The 19828-nt window shown below is 44.5% G+C and overlaps 1 protein-coding gene across 5 annotated transcripts in view; it reads right to left on the reverse strand.

Annotated features, from left to right (window-relative positions):
- The window catches only part of NIM1K (NIM1 serine/threonine protein kinase), a 78198-nt gene extending 69607 nt beyond the window's left edge, over nucleotides 1–8591 (reverse strand). For 4 of the 5 annotated variants that reach the window (XM_040421286.1, XM_040421281.1, XM_040421282.1 and 1 more), the window contains exon 1: nucleotides 8328–8590. The gene's annotated coding sequence lies outside the window, so the exon portion shown is untranslated. Of the gene's footprint in view, nucleotides 1–8327 lie in introns of all 5 variants that reach the window. The other variant, XM_040421288.1, reaches the window with a different exon arrangement.
- Nucleotides 8592–19828: the final 11237 nt, after the last annotated feature.

The following is a 19828-nucleotide window of genomic DNA, read 5'->3' on the forward strand; positions in this document are numbered from 1 at the left end:
GTTTTTTTTTGCCTTCCTCTGGATAAACTTGCAGGATAACAGGCCGAACTGGATGGACAAATGTCTTTTTTCGGCCTTATGTACTATGTTACTATGTTACTATGTGTTGGTCCCACCTCTGAGACCTGCTCCTGTCTCTAGAATGGGGCCTCCAAAGTGAACATAGGGCAGTCATGCATGCATGGTGTGATCCCCATCCATCGCTATGGGAGTTCCACAAATAGCCGAACGAGTGTGCTCCGCTGTTTTCGGAAGCCCCATAGTGGTGAATGTAGAGGGCACCGTGCAAGCACAGCCAGCCCTCCATTCACTGCTATGGGACTGCCGGAAATAGACGAGCACTCTCCTGGTGAGCGGAGGGTGGCCACGCATTCGCAGCTGCTCTCTCTTCACTTTGAAGGCCCTGTTCTAGAGGAGCGGGTCCCAGAAGATTTCAAAAGTAGAGATTTTTTTTTAATGCACAATAAAAGTGAAAAAAAAAAAGTATTTTATGACCGACAGAAACATTATCAATCTGTCAGAAATATATTAGCTGTTCATCTCCAGTGATAGTTGTCATGGCTATTACTGGGTATCGCTAGAAAAGGACTCTATTGCAGATTTTGTAAAAAATACAGGACAGAATAGCACAGTATGCTATGTTTTCTTGTCAGGTAAAATACTGGGTTTTCTAATGGAAACAAGATCCCATTATAGTCAGTGGGGTCTGTCAGGTGCCGCTTGTTTCCGTCATTCCACTTTCATTATTTTAATTGTTCTCCTTCAATAATGGATGGTTTTGTGATTGTAATTTTTTCTCAACTTAATTTCTGCTTTTATCCTTTCAAAGAAAAAACAACCATACAATGTACTGATATGATATACTGTATATCAAGACCCAGCAGTAACAATTTGAAAGGAGAGACAGAACAAAAGTTAAAGTATAAATGCTGACAGTGCTTTGGGGTAACCTTCATTGTGGTAGGGCTGACTCCATAGAGTGAAAGTACCAGGAAATTACTACTAAAATCACTGGCACTTCTATGGGTTAGTAAAAATAAAATACTGCCACTGACCTCCTACCACAAGTACTGGCTAGGCTGGTAGTTTACATGTCAGGTGGCAACTCTTATCGACCCATGATTTAGATACCATCCTAAGGATCACTTCATGGTCCACTTCATGGTCTAGTAAAAATTAAATACTAGCACTGGGCTCCTGCCACAAGTTCATGCTAGGATGGTGGTTTACTGGTCAGGTGGCAACTCTAACCAACCCATGGTTCAGATACCATCCTGAGGATCACTTCATGGTCCACTTCATGGTCTAGTAAAAATTAAATACTAGCACTGGGCTCCTGCCACAAGTTCATGCTAGGATGGTGGTTAACTGGTCAGGTGGCAACTCTAACCAACCCATGGTTCAGATACCATCCTGAGGATAACTTCATGGTCCACTTCATGGTCTAGTAAAAATTAAATACTAGCACTGGGCTCCTGCCACAAGTGCATGCTAGGATGGTGGTTTACTGGTCAGGTGGCAACTCAAACCAACCCATGGTTCAGATACCATCCTGAGGATCACTTCATGGTCCAATTCATGGTCTAGTAAAAAATTAAATACTAGCACTGGGCTCCTGGCACAAGTTCATGCTAGGATGGTGGTTTACTGGTCAGGTGGCAACTCTAACCAACCCATGGTTCAGATACCATCCTGAGGATCACTTCATGGTCCACTTCATGGTCTAGTAAAAATTAAATACTAGCACTGGGCTCCTGCCACAAGTGCATCCTAGGATGGTGGTTTACTGGTCAGGTGGCAACTCTAACCAACCTATTGTTCAAATACCATCCTGAGGATCATGGTTCAGATATTATCATGGGGATTATTTCATGGTCTGGTTTATTGTGGAGATCACCCCATGGTTCAAATGTTATCCTGGAGGATTCATCTCATGGTTTGGAGGATATCTGGGAAGTCATTGGATGGTTCAGACACTATTCCAGGGATCTCCATATGGCTCAGTGATGGTTATCAAACACTGTTTTATCCATGACTATATGAGTAATTATAGTATAGTACTATATGGTACCTGTATAATAGTACAGAGTGTGGTCGCTATGTCTGTGCTGGGGTATAATTTTACATTAGCCGTGGCATAGAAATAATATGAGACTAGCATACAGTGAACAGTGAACATCGGCATTATTTTTTTAATTACATGTCCATTCACAATTGTGCGGGCAGAGTTGCTCAGTAATATTATTGGCAGTAGACCCCCATTTAGCGACAGATGTTATTACGTTCTCTGTCACGCAGCCATATCTTGATAATGCATCTGAATAAACAGTACAGCATTCCTGTAGTCTGGGGGAGACGGTTGCCTATTCCAAGCTCTAATTAGCTTAGCGCTGTGGGTGGTTTATTGTTTCTCAGAGCACAAACATTCACATATTAAAAATATTTTACAAGCGTTCATCACACAACACAATGATAAACCTACCGCGCCATCACGGACTTCCAGAACTCAAACAAACACTGTGGAGGTGAATTAATTTACTCCTAAAACCAATCATATCTGTCTAAGTAAATCATTGTACTGTACTCCCCATAACAGTGCTGTAGTTCCTCTGTTATTCCACCTGGAAATGTATGAATCATTTGATACACGAGGCACGCTTCAGACGTTTTGTCAAGTTTCTGGACAAAATATCGTCATAAGACGGTGCTGTGCAGTGGCACCATATGGTGGCATAGAGTGCCTACAGCTTCAGATCTGCGCATATGTCTTGCCATATGGAGTTATCTTCCTGGCTCCAACTGTCTACAGTCAGTTAGATATAGCACCATAAGCTGATATACATTTTAAAAATCCACCTTTTCGCTTTTGATCTCTCACAAGCGATTCACCCCATCCCCCAAACATAACTTAGTCCAATTCATGACTGGCATGCCTTGATCTTGATAAACATCTAAAATCATTAGAGGAGAAGAAACGAGGACTACTTCTAAATCACTCTGGTGATCAAAGGATGGATGCTCTGTAATTATCTTCAACAAAGAAATTGCCTTTATAACAGGCAGCTTTTAGAATTTTTCATATATTTTTTTTACCACTCTGCTTAGACTAAGGGCTCGTGTGATGCCCGTTGCCGTATTGCGGACCGCATTTGCGAATACGCAATACACGGGCACCGTTCCGTGGCCATTCTGCATCACGGATGCGGACCCATTCATTTCAATGGGTCCGCAAATCCGAAGATGCGGAACGGAAGAACGGAGCGAAACACTACGGAAGCACTACGGAGTGCTTTCTGGGGTTCCGTTCCTTGCTTCCGCACTGCAAAAAGATAGAACTTGCTCTATCTTTTTGCGGAACAGAAGGATTGCGGACCCATTCAAGTGAATGGGTCTGCGATCCCCATGTGCCTGCCCCACAGACGGTGCCCGTGCAATGCGGACCGCAATTTACGGTCAACAGCACGGGCTTCACGCATTCGTGTGAATGAGCCCTAAGGGTGGGGGGTGAAGTTACTAATATGTGTGTATGTACAGTATATATTATTTCTATACTTCTTTACTTAAAATAGTAAAGGCGTTCTCCATTTTGGACAATTGTTAGACTATAAGCTGATTATAACGTGTCATCCTGCTGGGACCAGCGATCATCTGTAGGGATCATTCACACGACCATGTGAAGCCCATGCCCGTATTGCGGACCCCATTTGCGGATCCGCAATACACGGGCACCATTCCGTGTGCATTCCGCATCATGGATGCGGACCCATAAATTTCAATGGGCCCGCAAATCCGGAGATGCAGAACGGAAGCACAGAACGGAACCTTAGGGAAGCACTACGGAGTGCTTTCTGAGGTTCCGTTCCGTGCTTCCGCACCGCAAAAAGATAGAGCTTGCTCTATCTTTTTGCGGAATGGAGGGATCACAGGCCCATTTAAGTGAATGGGGCCGCGATCCCTATATGGCTGCCACACGGCAGGTGCCTGTGTTTAGCGGACCGCAATTTGCGGTCCACAGCACGGGCACGGGCTCCCTTAATCTGTGGGGATGTGTTTCATTTTCCTGCAGCGCCACCACAGGGCAAATGAAGCATTGCACAGTGGCCATTCAAATCAGTGGGTTGCCTGTGTAACGTGGGACAGGACAGGTCCTCCAGTGCGAGGTGTGCACTTTGTAATTACTTTTCACTGTGACTCATGCACCTGACTGTATCCGTTTAACGCTCCACAAATTGCGGATCCACAAAATACGGATACTGTCCGTGTTGCATACCCATTTTTTGACTTCAATGGGTCCAAGAATAACACTTTGCGGACAAGTATAGGACATGTTCTATTTTTTTGCAGAACGGACATACGGATTCAGAAAGAACATGGATCATCCATGTGCTTTCTGCATCCGAATGTCCGTTCCACAAAAAGATAGACTATGTCTGCAAAATACGGACCATGGACCCACTGAGAAAAGGACAGGAGCCAATATAATGAATCTTTCTTAGTAAAGCAGAAGGTAATGATTGAGAATCCTACAATTTCCTCTGATCAGACACAAGCCTCTGATAATAAGCCCATTCAGAATTGTTCCCGTCAATGTGCTAAACGTTGCTCAATGTTCCACAGCTCAACCAGCGGTTCATCGGCATGAATAGCATTTATTGTTAGTATTGTTAATAGCACATTTCATAATGTCACCGTGAAAATGAACCGCACAACAATACAGAATAAGAAGCGAGCACGGATCAGGAGGGCTCGGAAATGATTTCTCAGTAAGATAATCATGAAGGGTAAGGTATATGGAAAATTACAGTAGAATGGACATAACTGTCATAGATAGAAGAAAATCAGTGAAAAAGCATGCAGGTTTTTTTTTTAAACTTCCAGTTTTGCCCCCTTGGTTCTGTTGGTTTCATTCAGAAGATGAAGGTGGGCTACAGTTATATTGCAAGTATCATTGCAGAGAAAAATGAAGTTTCATATATATACAAATGAGCCTCTAGGAGCAATGGGGGCGTTCCCATTGCACTGAGAGGCTCTACTGTCTCTGCAGTTGCTACACCATCTCCACTTTGATTGACAGGGCCGAGAAGATTGTGTCTGGTCCTGTCAATCAAAGTGCAAAGGGAGCGGCAGTTGCAGAGAAAGCAGAGCCTCTAGGTGTAATGACAACGCCCCCGTTGCTCCTAGAGGCTCATTTGCATATATCAAAACATCATTTTTATCAGCAATGCAGGCACATATGAACATGGGACCAACACAGAGGTCTTCAGCTGCCAAGTGCACATGTAACAGGTGAGCCAGTGTCATAGGTACAAATATGCTGACAGATGCCCTTTAAGATCTGCCAGTCCATACTGCTGGGACTACCTGTATTTGTACATTGCCAGTAAAGAACTGTTTATTGTTACACAAAACTGACCTCGTCATTGTGGAGCATTGATTACATCTAGGTACCGTCTACTTGACTGGCTCCCCACAGTGCAACACCACCAAGGGCACCCCACCTACCACCAGGCAAGAAACCCCAAATTAAGGTGTGCCCAGAGGGGCAGAGAGGGTGTACCCCTCCCTTCACTGTGCATCGACCCAAGGAACACTGGAGCAGGATCACCACCATGAGTAGTAAGACCACAATCATTGCCACTGCTACCACTATCATCCTTTCCGCCTCATGCCAGCCCTGCAGGCTGCTGCATCCAGGTGATAGCAGATGACATGCAAGATCCTCTGCAACATCATCATCAGCTTAAGATCATGTAAGTTTCAAATACTATCTAGCAATGGTTGACACAGTGAGAAATGACAACTCCCAACAGGCCCGCATGAAGGGACTTGTAGTTGTACAACAGCTGTAGTCACATGTTGCATACCTCTGCTGTATTTCACTTGTGATCTATGTGCTTTTGCCGGGCAGTACTCTATATAGAGAAGGGGTAACATGATGCTCCCTGTGCTCGAGGTAAAAATCCTAGTCATGGGTCATTCAGCCACAACGTCACCTGCATTGTATATATGACAAGCTGTATATCACACTGCAAAGGTTATATAGAAGCCGAATTGACAGCTCCACCAACAGTAATCAAAGCTCAATTGCCCCAATACTTAAAAGTCTCCACACACATGACTCTACCATATGCGCCCTCATCCCACTTCCTCCCTGGCTAATTCTTGTGGACGTAAAGGCTATGTACACCTCTGGTGGCAATTTTTTATTAGTACATTGTACTCATTATGAGGTAAAAATCATTTTTTCAATTGTCCTTTATTTAAAAGAAACGTGGAGCCCTTTTCCCTGTACAGAGCTGAGATGCTCTAATAGAGGGATCTGAATTTTCTCTCTCTTCTGTCAGTTGGGGAGCTGACTGGCTCCTTATCTCTGTTCTCTGACCCTATAAACACTCAAGCTCAATTCCTATCTTACTGATAAGAATGTGGCTTAAATACGTCTTTATGACCTTTTAGTGATATAAGGATAAGGGTTATTAGATGACCTTCACAAAGTGAAAGCACCATTAACACAGCTAGAAAAACAGTTAACCCTTTGTGTCAAAACAGCCCAATATTGTTAACAAAGACCAAGTGAAAAAAATGTTTTTTAGCCCAAAATGACTAAAACGCAATCATAAAAAAAATTGCTCCCAAAGGTGTACATAGCCTTTAAATCACATAATGCAATATAATATTCTTTAAGCAGTAGTATAATCAGGACACTGCATGGCACTATTATATGTTCACAACATTATGTAGACACTATATGATAGTATTACATGGGCACTCTACGGCATCATTGTTCGCAAGTGTATAGATGTATTACACAGCAATGTATGGCCTATTTTCTCTCTTGCCTAAATGAGAATGGAGAGAAAATAATTGTAGGAACTGGACCTGTCACCTCTCCTGACATGTCGGTTTTACTAACTTCTTGCATTCCCCGTGTAATACTGCAGCATCTTTTTCAAATAATAAATGTTGTGCTTTTCTTCTATTATTCCTACCAGAAGTTTTTGAGTGAATTGCTAGCAGTCAGCAATACAGGTCCATCTGGGTGTTGCCAGTTGGAGAGGGGTGTCCTTGCACAGTCTGACACTGTCAAATCAGTGCTGCCAGTGTCATAACATTTAAGAAGACACCCTCAACTGGCAACACTCAGCTGGACCTTCATTGCAGACTGCTAGCAATTCATTTATAACTTCTAGTAGGAATACTAGAGGAATGACGCAACATGGAGTTATAAGAATAGATGATGCAGAATTGTTAAAGGGGTTGTCTGGGTTTACAGCTGAACCCGGACATAGCCCCTTCTTCACCCAGGTAGCCCCTCTGAGATGAGCATCGGAGCTGTATTGGGCAAGGGCTTTTTTATTTTTAGTTATACACTGCTAGGCAGAGGCTCCCACCTAGCAGTGTTCCAGGTGACGTCACCGGCACTAATGGGCGGGCTTTAGCTCTGCCCTAGCTGTTTTACAGGCTAGGGTAGCACTAAAGCCCGTCCATTAGTGCCGATGACATCACTGGGAACACTGCTAGGCGGAAGCCTCCGCTTGGCAGAGACCCGCTACGTCACAAGATGTAAACAAGGCTTAGAAAATGATGAATGAGACGCCCCCTTCCCCACCCACGCCAAGCCCCCCTTTTTTTAGACCTGGAGTGAGCAGGGAAGAAGAAGTCGCAGATTCTGCCGCAACATGGTGTGCGACAGAGTCTGTGCCAGATATATGCCACAAAGGTGGCGCATATCTGTTAGTTAATGACCTCCATAGTGCATATATATATATATATAGATCAGCCCTCAGAACTGAATTCTAACATATTCTAACATAGTCTATAAAAGTCAGGTAACCGCATATTCTCTGTGATCAAATACTGTTCCTGCAGATCTGAGGGGTCCGGTAACAGACTTCATATGTCACGGACAAGGTATTTATAGATAGAGCTCTACACTTGCCTTGACCTGAGATATTATGGGTGTCCCCAAGATTCACACTTTTCCTGGAAATCTCTGAGACCCCGTGTGCACATCCTTTGCTCAGTTCCGTTACATTTGTCGTATCCTAGAGAGCCCCATTAACGCCGTCCCAGTAGAGAACTGATAGCCTTTTATTGATCCATAGACAATCCCCGCAGACTTCAAGCAATTCGATTCACTGAGAAGCTAATCCATCCTATACCTCCACTACGTCAAAGGCTCAGAGACTCCGCTGGATGGAAATTTTTTACAAAAACACATTATATCCAAGACATTCCCAGTGCATTTCATGGCCATAATCAGCAGGGATCACAGGCACAAGCAGCAATCTGCATAGAGATAAAGCAAGGGTCATGAATGTGTTTACCTTCTGCTGCTACATTGCTGGCGGTCGGTGGAGCTGCAGGGCTTCATGGAAGCAGGACATACAGGAAGGCTTCATGTGTTGTTGTTGCCGCCTTCGCTGCTGATGCCGTTCCTAATATTCTCTACCAGGGCAGCTGTTTTCCAATTTGCAAAGCCATCCATTCTAGAAAAACATGGGAGGATCTCTGTGAATGGGAATGGTGCGTTAGCAAGGAGGAGGGTGGCTGACCGCAGACCCTCACCCCCCTGATGCTGTGTTTGTGGTGGGAGGTGGAGGAGCTGGGACTATAGCTATGGCAACCAGAAGGAATTAGCAAATGTAATGCTTTCTATTTCAGGTGGCTTTAGGTTCCTGAGATGTATTATCTCCTCGGATCCTATTAGTTTTACCTACTCTTTTCGTACGGTTTGTTATGTAACAAATAGAATTATTATAAACGGCTTTTTTTCCCTTTTTTAATAACTCTTTGCTTCTTGCCTCCAGGATTTTTGCTGAAAAGAGCTTCGATTGAGGGCTCGTTCACACAAACGTTTTTTGCGCTCCGTATACGGGTCGTTTTTTGAGTTCTGTATAAGGTCCGTATACGGAACCATGCATTTCAATGGTTCCGCAAAAAAAAAAAAAATGTACTCCGCACGCATTCCGTTTCCGTATTTCCGTTCAAAGATAGAACATGTCCTATTATTGCCCGCAAATCACATTCCGTGGCTCCATTCAAGTCAATGTGTCCGCAAAAAAAAACAGAACACATACGGAAATGCATCCGTATGTCTTCCGTATCCATTTCCGTTTTTGCGGAACCATCTATTGAAAATGTTATTCCCAGCCCAATTGTTTTCGATGTAATTACTGTATACTGTATATGCCATACGGAAAACTGAATGAAACCGGAAACAATACTGAAACAAAAAAAGGAAAAACGGATCCATTACAAATGGCCCGCAAAACACTGAAAAAGCCATACGGTCGTGTGAACAAGCCCTAAGGCCCCTTTCACACGAGCGTGACGGATTGGCTCCGGATGCGTTCAGGGTGCGTTCAGTAAAACTCGCACCATTTTGCAAGCAAGTTGAGTCAGTTTTGACTGCGATTGCGTTCGGTTGTTCAGTTTTTTCCGTGCGGGTGCAATGCGTTTTGATGCGTTTTTAACGCGCGTGATAAAAAATTGAAGGTTTACAAACATCTCTTAGCAACCATCAGTGAAAAACGCATTGCATCCGCACTTGCTTGCAGATGCGTTTTTCACTGAAGCCCCATTCACTTCTATGGGGCCAGGGCTGCGTGAAAAACGCAGAATATAGAACATGCTGCGATTTTCACGCAACGCAGAACTGATGCGTGAAAAAAATGTACACAGACCTATTAAAATGAATGGGTCAGGATTCAGTGCGGGTGCTGTGCGTTCACGTCACGCATTGCACCCGCGCGGAAAACTCGCTCGTGTGAAAGGGGCCTAAGAGCTTCGACACACAGGGCAGATTTAAGCTCAACCCTATTTTAACATTTAGAAAATTTTAGATCAGATTTCTGTGGTATTTTAATTTTTTTTTCTTGGAAGTGGAGTATTTTTTCTTAGCCTTAGCCTTACGTTCAGGGCAATTTGTTTTTATGACCGCATTTTTCTTGTTTCGGACTAAAAATAATTTTTTAATTGGTCTTTATTAAAAATGCTGTCATTTTTGAGATGCAAGGGTTAAAATACTTTATTTGCAAAGTCATATGATGGCTCATGTGAAGCCTTATCTCTGACCTCCTGACCTCATAAACACTCACTAAAGCTAAAAATAGCTTGGGCTGAATTCACATCAGGGTTCAGCCTTTCCGTTCTCCTGTTCCGTTATAGGAGCAGAAGGACGGAAAGGACACATTTGGCACATAACTGAGCCCACAGACCACATGAACTATAATGGAGTCTGTTAGGAAGATTTTTTGAAACAGAGACAAAAGTCTTGTATGCAGGACTTTTGACTCTGCTTTCAAAAAATTATAGAAAATATAGAAAAAAATATTAATGAAACAACCACAATTGCAACTTTTAATGCAATACCCAGGGGCGGATTGGGAACTCAAAGTGACCCTGGAAAAAAGCGTAAAAGTGTCCCCATGTTGTAGACAGGGCCAAAATGGTAGAAGGCAGGGTCACGCTAAGTGGGCGGGGCTAGCAAACCATTAGGCGTGATTCACCCTGCATACCCCCTAAATTTTGAAAAGCCAAAGGAGGGATAATAGCTGGAGGAGCTTAGTGTGCACGGCAAATTTATTTCCACTAAGCCATGCCCAATGCCACCCAGTGTCACACATGAGTTATGCCCCCTTTGTGCCCCCACACAGTATTTATGCCCCCCTTACAGTAGTGATGCCTCCACACAATAAAGTTGCCTCCCTGTAGTGTTAACTCCTTAAATTCTGGGCCCATTTTTTGTATTTTGCATTTTCGTTTTTTGTCCTCCCCATGTTCCAATAGCCATAACTTTTTAAGTTTTGCGTTCATATAGCCATATGAAGGCTTATTTTCTGTGGGATAAGTTTTATTTTTTAAGGGCACCATTTAATTTACCAGGTCTCTTATCGGAAATGGGGAAAAAAAAATCTTTGTTGGGTTAAATTGAAAAAACAGACAACTCTGCCAAAGTTTTTGACAGCACTGTGCGCTACAAATAAGATAAGATCCTTATTCTCCTGCTCAGTACGAATACAGTGATACCAAACTTGTATACTTGCTTTGTTTTTTTACTTTAAAAAAATAAAAACCTTTGAAAAAATATACATTTTTTTAGCATTGCCTTTTTCTGACAGCCATAACTTTTTTATATTTCCGTCCACAGAGCTGTATGAGGGGTTATTTTTTCAGGGACGAATTATTGTTTTTATTGGTACCATTTTTGTGGTATATACGACTTTTTGATCACTGTTACTAAATTTTTGGAAGGAGGAAAGGTGACTTAAAAATTGCGAATCATGTGTTTTTTTTATTTATTTTTTGTTACGGCATTCACTGCACAGGAATTTTTTATATATTTTAATAGTTCAGACATTTTCGGACACGGAAATACCTGATATGTTTATTTTTTTATGTTATATTTTTATATGTAAAATTGGGAAAGGGGTGATTTAAACTTTTAATATTTTAATGTTTTTGTTTTTTTACATTTTTTTACTTTTTATTGAATAACTATTTGATCTCTTGTCCTATTCACCCTAATATAGATCTATTAGGGTTAATAGGATTTTGACACTGTCCCTGCTGCGCTGTGGCTCATGCACAGCGCAGCAGGGAACTTACCATGGCAGACCTGGAAGGCTTCAGCAGCGTCCAGGCTGCCATGGTAACTAATGGGAGCCCCACGATTTCACTGCGGGGGCTCTGATTGGAAGGCAGAGGGAGCTGCATCCTGCTGCCTTACCTGACAGGGGTTGAATGACGGGGCTTGGTGGGGTTGCCGTTCCCTGTCAGTGCGGATGGGTGCCTGCTGTATAATGCAGCCAGCACCCTCTGTGTATGGAATGGGCTCACCGCAGGAGCTCGCTCCATACATTCACTTCAACCACTGTGAAGTAAGACTGGGTTCACAACACGTAATATATAAAAAAAGTATACGCTAAACTGATGCCATACAGTGGCATCCGTTCATCATAGAGTTCCATAGTAAAAAAAAAAAGTATACTGGATAGAAGAATGTGGTGTGCTGCGTTTTGTATCCTTTTTTCTAATGTATACGTCAAACAGAGACATAAGACGTGATGTCAACCCAGCTTTAGTCTGTTGTGACTTCCATCCAGCCATTGGGTAACAAAGGACCTGATAGGTGGTATTGGCGGCCTATTGTTAAGAGAAGGGCTGGCAGGCAGCATAATAAAGAGATCGCAGCAAGGCCGCCAGCGACATTTACATCATATGTGACTGATATCAGCCGCTCCTCTTATAATGCACCAGCTCTGATATAACTTCCAGAAACATTTAGATATGTGACTGACATCAGCCGCTTCTCTTATAACGCTCCAGCACTGATATAACCTCCAGAGACATTACATCATATGTGACTGATATCAGCGGCTCCTCTTATAACGCTCCAGCACTGATAATAACCTCCATTCATATAGATATGTGACTGATATCAGCCACGCCTCTTAAAATGCTCCGGTACTGATACTGATATAACCTCCAGAAACATTATATCCTATCAGCCGCTCCTCTTATAACACTCCAACACTAATATGACCTCTAGAGACATTTACAACAAATGTGACTGATATCAGCTGCTCCTCTTATAACAGTCCAGCACTGATATAACCTCCATTCATATCGATATGTGACTGATATCAGCCACGCCTCTTATAATGCTCCAGTACTGATACTGATATAACCTCCAGAGACATTACATCATATCAGCCGCTCCTCTTATAACACTCCAGCACTAATATAACCTACCTGGATATGCTGGACCCCAGGCATTGTCTTCCAAAGCAGCAAATAAGGGGGGTAGTTAACTTGGGGATAAAGAATAAATTGAGTCCAGACCTTTACTTGGCATAAACGTTTCTCCAAACGGGTTACAGACTTTGTCTTGGTTCCAGCAGGCTTTAGCATTAAAAGTCTGGTAGGCAAACTCATCTCTGCTACATCTGTTGCTCTCTGGCTCTGCTATATTAACAGGGTAGCTGTATAACTTAGCTTCCTCTGGATGCTGCAACTTCTCTCTTGGAATTCTTTCTCTTAAGTAGTACCAGGGAACTCTAATTCCTGGCTTCTGAGGCTCTAAGCTGTGGCCTCCATATCCAGCAGAGCTGAAGGTGCTCTAGCTGGCTTGGGCACGTCCAGCAGGAACATGGCCCCGTACAACCTCCCTTAGCAGGGGGTAAGCTGGAACTAACTCTAACTAGAACTCCACCCTTCCTGCAGAAAGTGGGACACGCCCACCACAGAGGGGGGTTAGAATGGAAAAGAAGGTTCCACTCTATGTAACTATAGCTCTGCATTGTTTCCTGCCACCTGCTGGAGAACCAGGCACATTACCTTTGAACATAGTTACATTAGAAATAGGAATGCACAGTGTTTGGACCTGGAATAAATACACATGATGACATGAGGTTAACCAATAAAGACAGTAGCGAGGTGCAAAGGTGGTAATGCCACTCTGGGGCGCTACTTTCCCCCTTACTTAAAACCAAGCCATCCTTGGCTTGTGCTTAGGAGGTGCTCTAAGGGTACCAAGGAAAAGTTAAAGTGCTGCATGAGAATATAAACTATTTTTGTTACTAGGAAAATACACATAGCAACAGCTACCACTAGATTCCTGCCCTTATGAGTAGGGTGTCTATTCACAGTTTGCCCTCTCGGTAATAACCAGTGAACCAAATAGAAGGGTGGCTTCATCCTGTATTCCCTTTCAAGCACCAAGGTCTATAAATAGCTTTTCGCCTTGATGACTAACAGGTAGCTACAAAATTTGACTTAAGATGGCATGCAAGGCCTTAGGACACACTAAATTAGGAGAAGGAGGTGGTGCTCTCCAATATCTCCATGAGGATTAATCCCTCTAGACATACAATAGCAGCAAGTTTACCCTTGACAATGTTAGATCTGCTTGTAACTTACCACTTGGTCCACCTTGTGTAGCAAACATACAATACAATGCCTAGGCTTTCTGAGCTAACACAAGGTGACATAAGACCATTAGTATAAACGTCCTCAGAGGCAGTCCATATGAGCAATGAAGTAAAGTGCTAGCTATCTGGCTAACTGTATAAAATGCAAAGACCAATTAAAGTGCATAATATCACATTGCGGCACCTTCAAAAGAATACACACAATGGGTACAATACTTAAATGTTGCTGCAACTTGAAAAGGTTAGTGCAGAAATAGTGCAACAATTAAATGTGCAATAAAATCACATTAGAGTCTCTTCTTCCATGTTGGCGGATGATATGCACCAAACTGGAAATAAGTAGTGCAAAAAGTTCCTTTGTAATTCACGGGAAATAATGTCACTATTTGTAATCCACATGGGTAGAAGAATAGCAAAGGTACTGAGAACCCTTTTAAGCAAAGGGGGCTCCCAATTAACCTGAGGAGGGAGGGGGAAGGAAATTGTGCGTAACCGTACGCAACTTGGAGGTATTTTCCAAGGGGGGGGGGGATTCCTAACAGACGTGTCCATCTGGATGAGGAATAAAAAGGCAACAAAAACAAAAACTCAAAGCCAACATTTCCTCACCTTCAAGAATAGTCCAGGCCGTGGCTCCCATAAGTCCTTATTTTTTCCTTTAAATTCTGCAGAAGAAGGAAGATTAGCTCTTCAGAGGAAGGACCTTAGATCCTCGACACTCCTGCTGCTGCTGAAGGCCATGAGAGGTCTGTCTTGCCTTTTGTTATCCATCCGGGCAGCAACAGTGGTGCTCTGGTGACACCTACTGTCTGACCTTGGTAGTGTCCTAGTTGTCACACTTTTCATGGTTGCTGCGACTCTCTGCTTCATCGGTCCGGACGCTCCTGCCACAGAAAAGGGATCCAGTACCTCCGGCTGTAAGGGTGCTGGTAAGTAATCTTCCTCTTTGGGTGGTGATAACTCCCTGGCGACTCTTCTCGGAGCTGACTCCAACTTCCAGGGCAACTGGTACTGTATGACCATCGGGCTGAATGTAAAAGAGGTGCGGGAACCGCAGCCCAATTGATGAGTTGGTGTTGGGGGCGTAGGCAATCCCGGGATGAGTGGCTTCGGCACCGGTTGGGGTCTCTCCCGAAAGTGAAGCACCCCCCCTGCGGTCTCCTGCAGACAACGGACACGTCCCGCAGCTGCTGGGTTCTCCTGCCAGCACTCCGGTGCTGACGCTGGAACAAGAGGCTTTTCTAGCAGGGTCACTCCGGTAGCGAAGGGTCCCTTGGGGGACTCCATGGAAGTGAGCTCCATTTGGTCTCCTTTATACAGGCTATGCCGGGCCTGGGGCAAGTATGGGCGCTTAACCGAGCGTCTATTCACAAACAGCTCCGTCCCGGTCTCGTCATCCTGGATGAACCCGGTCCTCTCTCTACAGAGAACCATAGCACCTTCCCGATTCTCAAGTAAATGTGAAAGGAGGGGGCACACCAATAAATACAAGTAATCTAAAGAGTGCAAGAGGGTGGTTAAAAAAATGGTACAAAACAAGCCCGACCCAAGGAAGAGTCACAAGAACCACCCTATATACATGCACATCCAACAATAGCCATAGATTAAAATATATGTAAAGTTTATTAGACACACCAACAAACAAACACATAAAAAATGGTATACAATATAAACAGCGTGTCGGTGTAAAAATATGGTATCACCGACACATACAGAATCCACTGAACGTCCGCTAGATGAGGACATGTAATATAACCCAGCTAAACAAAATATGCACCTATAAGTAACATAAGGATAATGTCAGATGAGGTAAGGCCACGTAATGAATAAAAGCAGACCACAATGAGGTCAAATAGCAAGAGCCAAAACCTGTGTAAGCAGCTGGTGCAGTGGATCTGAGTGAATGAGAGACGCCCGTGAATGAGAGACGCCCAACGCGTATCGCCGGCGCAGTCCGGCTTCCTCAAGGGTTGGTAATGCCACTCTGGGGCGTTACACATTTACTGCAAATGAGACTGATATCAGCAGCTCCTCTTATAACGCTCCAGCACTGATATAACCTCCAGAGACATTATATCAGTGATGGCTAACCTCCGGCACTCCAGCTCTGGTAAAACGACAACTCCAAAGATACACACTTGCTTGGCTCTTCTCACAACAACACAGAGATAAGGGAGCATGTTAGGAGTTGTAGTTTTACCAAAGCTGGAGTGCCAGAGGTTAGCCATTACTGCATTACATCATATGTGACTGATATCAGCCGCTCCTCTTATAACGCTCCAGCACTGATATAACCTCCAGAGACATTTACATCATATGTGACTGATATCAGAGGATCCTCTTATAACGCTCCAGCACTGATATAATCTAACCAATATAAGCATCAGTACCTCAATAAGCATGGAGACATAGCATAAACCCCTATAAAAATCTTACACCACACATCAGAAACAACATCTTTATTCACACTTCAATATAGGACATACATCTATGAGTTAACACGTGTTGATAAATTTAATACCTGGAGGATACCAGGGGATGTGTCAGGGCGTCTCTTCCCTGATGGTAACTGGGAGTTACCATTCTTGCGTTTATTAAACCTTTGTGGATATCTTCTGGTACCTTGTCCACCGGAGATCCCATCATCACTTCTAGAGGTAACAGATGATACTGAAGCGGTTCTGGATCTCATACTATTATCCCGATTCTTCCAACGATAGACTCGGTTATTGTCCACATCCAATCGGTCCCTCTGAAGTTTCTTGGTTTTTGTAGCCTTGATGTGGTTCTCTCAGCTTACAATTGCTGTGTCCAGCTCTTTTTTATATAATGCCCACTCCTACACAGATAATTTTTGGATCAGTTGTTGTTCAACCTCACCAATTTCTATTTCCAATGAACTCAAAGTTTTGATTGCGTGCAATAATTCAGGACGTAAAGTCATGATTTTATGAAAGACACGGAGGAGAGTATTTGCTTAACTCTTTCTTTACTGAAAATATAGCAGCAAAGACAACTGAAGAAAAAACCATAAGTGTAACCATGGTAACAACTCCACCCCCTAGCCCCTATATAAGGAGCATCACTGGTCGGACACCTCCTCTTTCTTTGCAGTCTTCGACCGGCGAGAACCTGGAAACCTGGAACGGTCAACAGCAGCCTGAACCTCGGATGCGGAACAACAAGGCGGGACTGCAGCTAGGTGAGAACCCAGTGGCAGCTGACAGAAGCCGATCAACCTAAAAGGAAAAAATGACACATCATGGTAGTAAACTATGAACTTTTTAACTCAGACATATACACAAGCATAATCTTTTACGTGTATTAAAAATAAAATAAATAACACCATACATTATTAGATAAACGATAGTCAAGAGACAACTCACAGACCAGTAGGGAGGGCAATTAAACGCAACGGGTGGGAAATACTCGCCTCCGTGTCTTTCATAAAATCATGACTTTACGTCATGACTTAGGAAAATCCAGAATTTTATATCAAGACACGGAGGCTCATATTTGCAAGTTTAAAGTTGAGCCATCACGGAGGTAAAGGCGTGAGGAACAGGTCTGAAATAGAACTCCCGAAAGGTAGAGACTCGGGACCAATCCGCCAATTTGATGACATCCTCCAAGCGGGCACCGGCCACCGACATAGAGGTAGCCGATGCCCCACGAACCGAATGGGCGGTGAAAATTGAAGTGTCAATACCCGAGAGAGATAAGATCCACTTAACCCAACGGGACAGGGTAACGCTGGCAACTGGAGAGAAAGGGCGACGGAATGAAATGAACAGCTGAGGGGAAGTCCCAGAGCGGAAGGACTGTGTGCGAGACTCGTACTCTCTTAAGCAAGCCACAGGGCATAACTGAAGGGAAGATGGAAAAGACGGATAAGATACTGACTTAATGCCAGTCTTAGTGCGTCGAGAGATATTGAACATAACACCCTCCGGTGTAAAATAACGTGCGTTAATGTCCAGGGCCCGGACGTCCGAGACGCGTTTACATGAGATTAAGCAAAGAAGAGTCACTAACTTGGCCGATAGTTGCCGTAGAGACAATATAGAGTTGGGAGGCCAGCCTTCCAGAAACCTGAGAACTGCCGCAACCTCCCAGGTGGAAGAGAAACGAGGTCTTGGAGGGCGTGCCAAACGAGAGCCACGTAACAATCTGCACACTAAAGGATGCTGGCCGGCGGGACAACCATCAAAACCCGAATGTCTGGAGGAGATAGCTGAAAGGTACACGTTTAGAGTACGGTAAGCCTTTCCTGCTTCAAAGAGCGATGTGAGGAACTGAAGGATGGCTGTTACAGGGGCCTGTAAGGGATCCAAGTCCCGTGAATCGCACCAACGAGCCCAGACGTCCCATGCAGCTCGATAGGCTTGTCTTGTGCCTGGAGCCCATGCAGACTCCAATAGCTGTCTAGTTGCTGCCGAAAAATCCGAGGAGTCCCAGGGACCCCCGAAACTCGGCATGCGAGAAGATGAAGCGATCCGTCTAGAAGTAGAGGGTGTAGGTGACCATAAGGGTCGAGCAGAAGATGTGGGAAAAACGGCAAGAGCCGGGGTTCCTCCGTCAGAAGGCTCAGTAACTGGGGAACCATGACTGTGTTCTCCAACAGGGAACTATCAGTACCATCTGCGCCTGTTGGAGACAAACCTGAGCGAGCACTCGAGGGATGAGTGCGAAAGGAGGGAAAGCATAGTGAAGGGAGCCGCCCCAGTGCTGGAGGAAAGCCTCCACCGCCTCTGCTTCCGGGTCCGGACGCCAACTGAAGTATCTGGGGAGTTGTGCGTTCAGACGCGACGCGAATAGATCGATGGATAACGGGCCCCACAGAGATAGAATATCGCGGAAGACCCTTGAATCCAACTTCCAGTCGCTGGAATCCGAAATGCAACGAGAACTCCAGTCGGCCAAAGTGTTGTGCAGGCCTGGGAGGTATTCCGCCACAACAGATATTCCCCTGGATAGACAAAAGTCCCAAAAGTCTTTGGCTAGAGAAGACCTTGGATCGAGTCCCTCCCAAACAGTTCACGTAACGGACAGCAGAAACATTGTCCATACGTAGGCGAATACACGCTCGAACCGAACCCTGAGCGAAGCTGCCGATCGCAAAAGATCCTGCTAAGAGCTCGAGAGCATTTATGTAAAGACGTGATTCCTCCGGGGACCACGCTCCTCCCGTGGAGACTCCCTGACAGTGGGCTCCCCACCCCATCAGGCTGGCATCCGATTCGATGACCAGGTCTGGATGTGGGCCGAAAATGGCTCGGCCGTTCCACACAGACAAATTGTGGATCCACCACACCAGTTCGTGCCTGGTCTCCATATCTAAGACAAGCGTGTCGGAGTATGAGGCTCCAGCCCTCAGGTGAGCAATCTTGAGCCTCTGTAGGGCTCGATAATGGAGGGGAGCTGGAAATATCGCCTGGATGGACGAAGTGAGAAGTCCGATAAGGCGAGCAAGTTGACGGAGTGATACCTGTGGGAGAGAGAGTGAATGACGAATCTCCTTGCGGATCGCTTTGACTTTGGTTAAGGGTAGGCTGAACGTTTGATCTTATGGCAAAACCTAGGAATTCTATGGTAGTGGCTGGTATGAGGCACGACTTCTCTATGTTGAGAATAAACCCTAACCCTTGGAGAAGGGATTTGGCCATCTCCAAGTGACCAAGCAGAAGGGGCGGATCCTGGGCCATGATCAGGATGTCGTCTAAATAGATGATTAGACGAACTCCCCTCGCTCTGAGCCAGGCCACCACCGGTTTCATTCGTTTTGTAAAACACCATGGGGCGGAAGAGAGGCCAAACGGGAGGCAGGTAAAATGCCAGGTGTGTCCCCTCCATAAAAACTGGAGAAGATTTCGGGAGCCACTGGGACCGTGAGA

The sequence above is a fragment of the Bufo bufo genome, chromosome 2 (genome assembly GCF_905171765.1).
Source record: "Bufo bufo chromosome 2, aBufBuf1.1, whole genome shotgun sequence".
In the NCBI taxonomy this organism is placed as follows: Eukaryota; Metazoa; Chordata; class Amphibia; order Anura; family Bufonidae; genus Bufo; species Bufo bufo.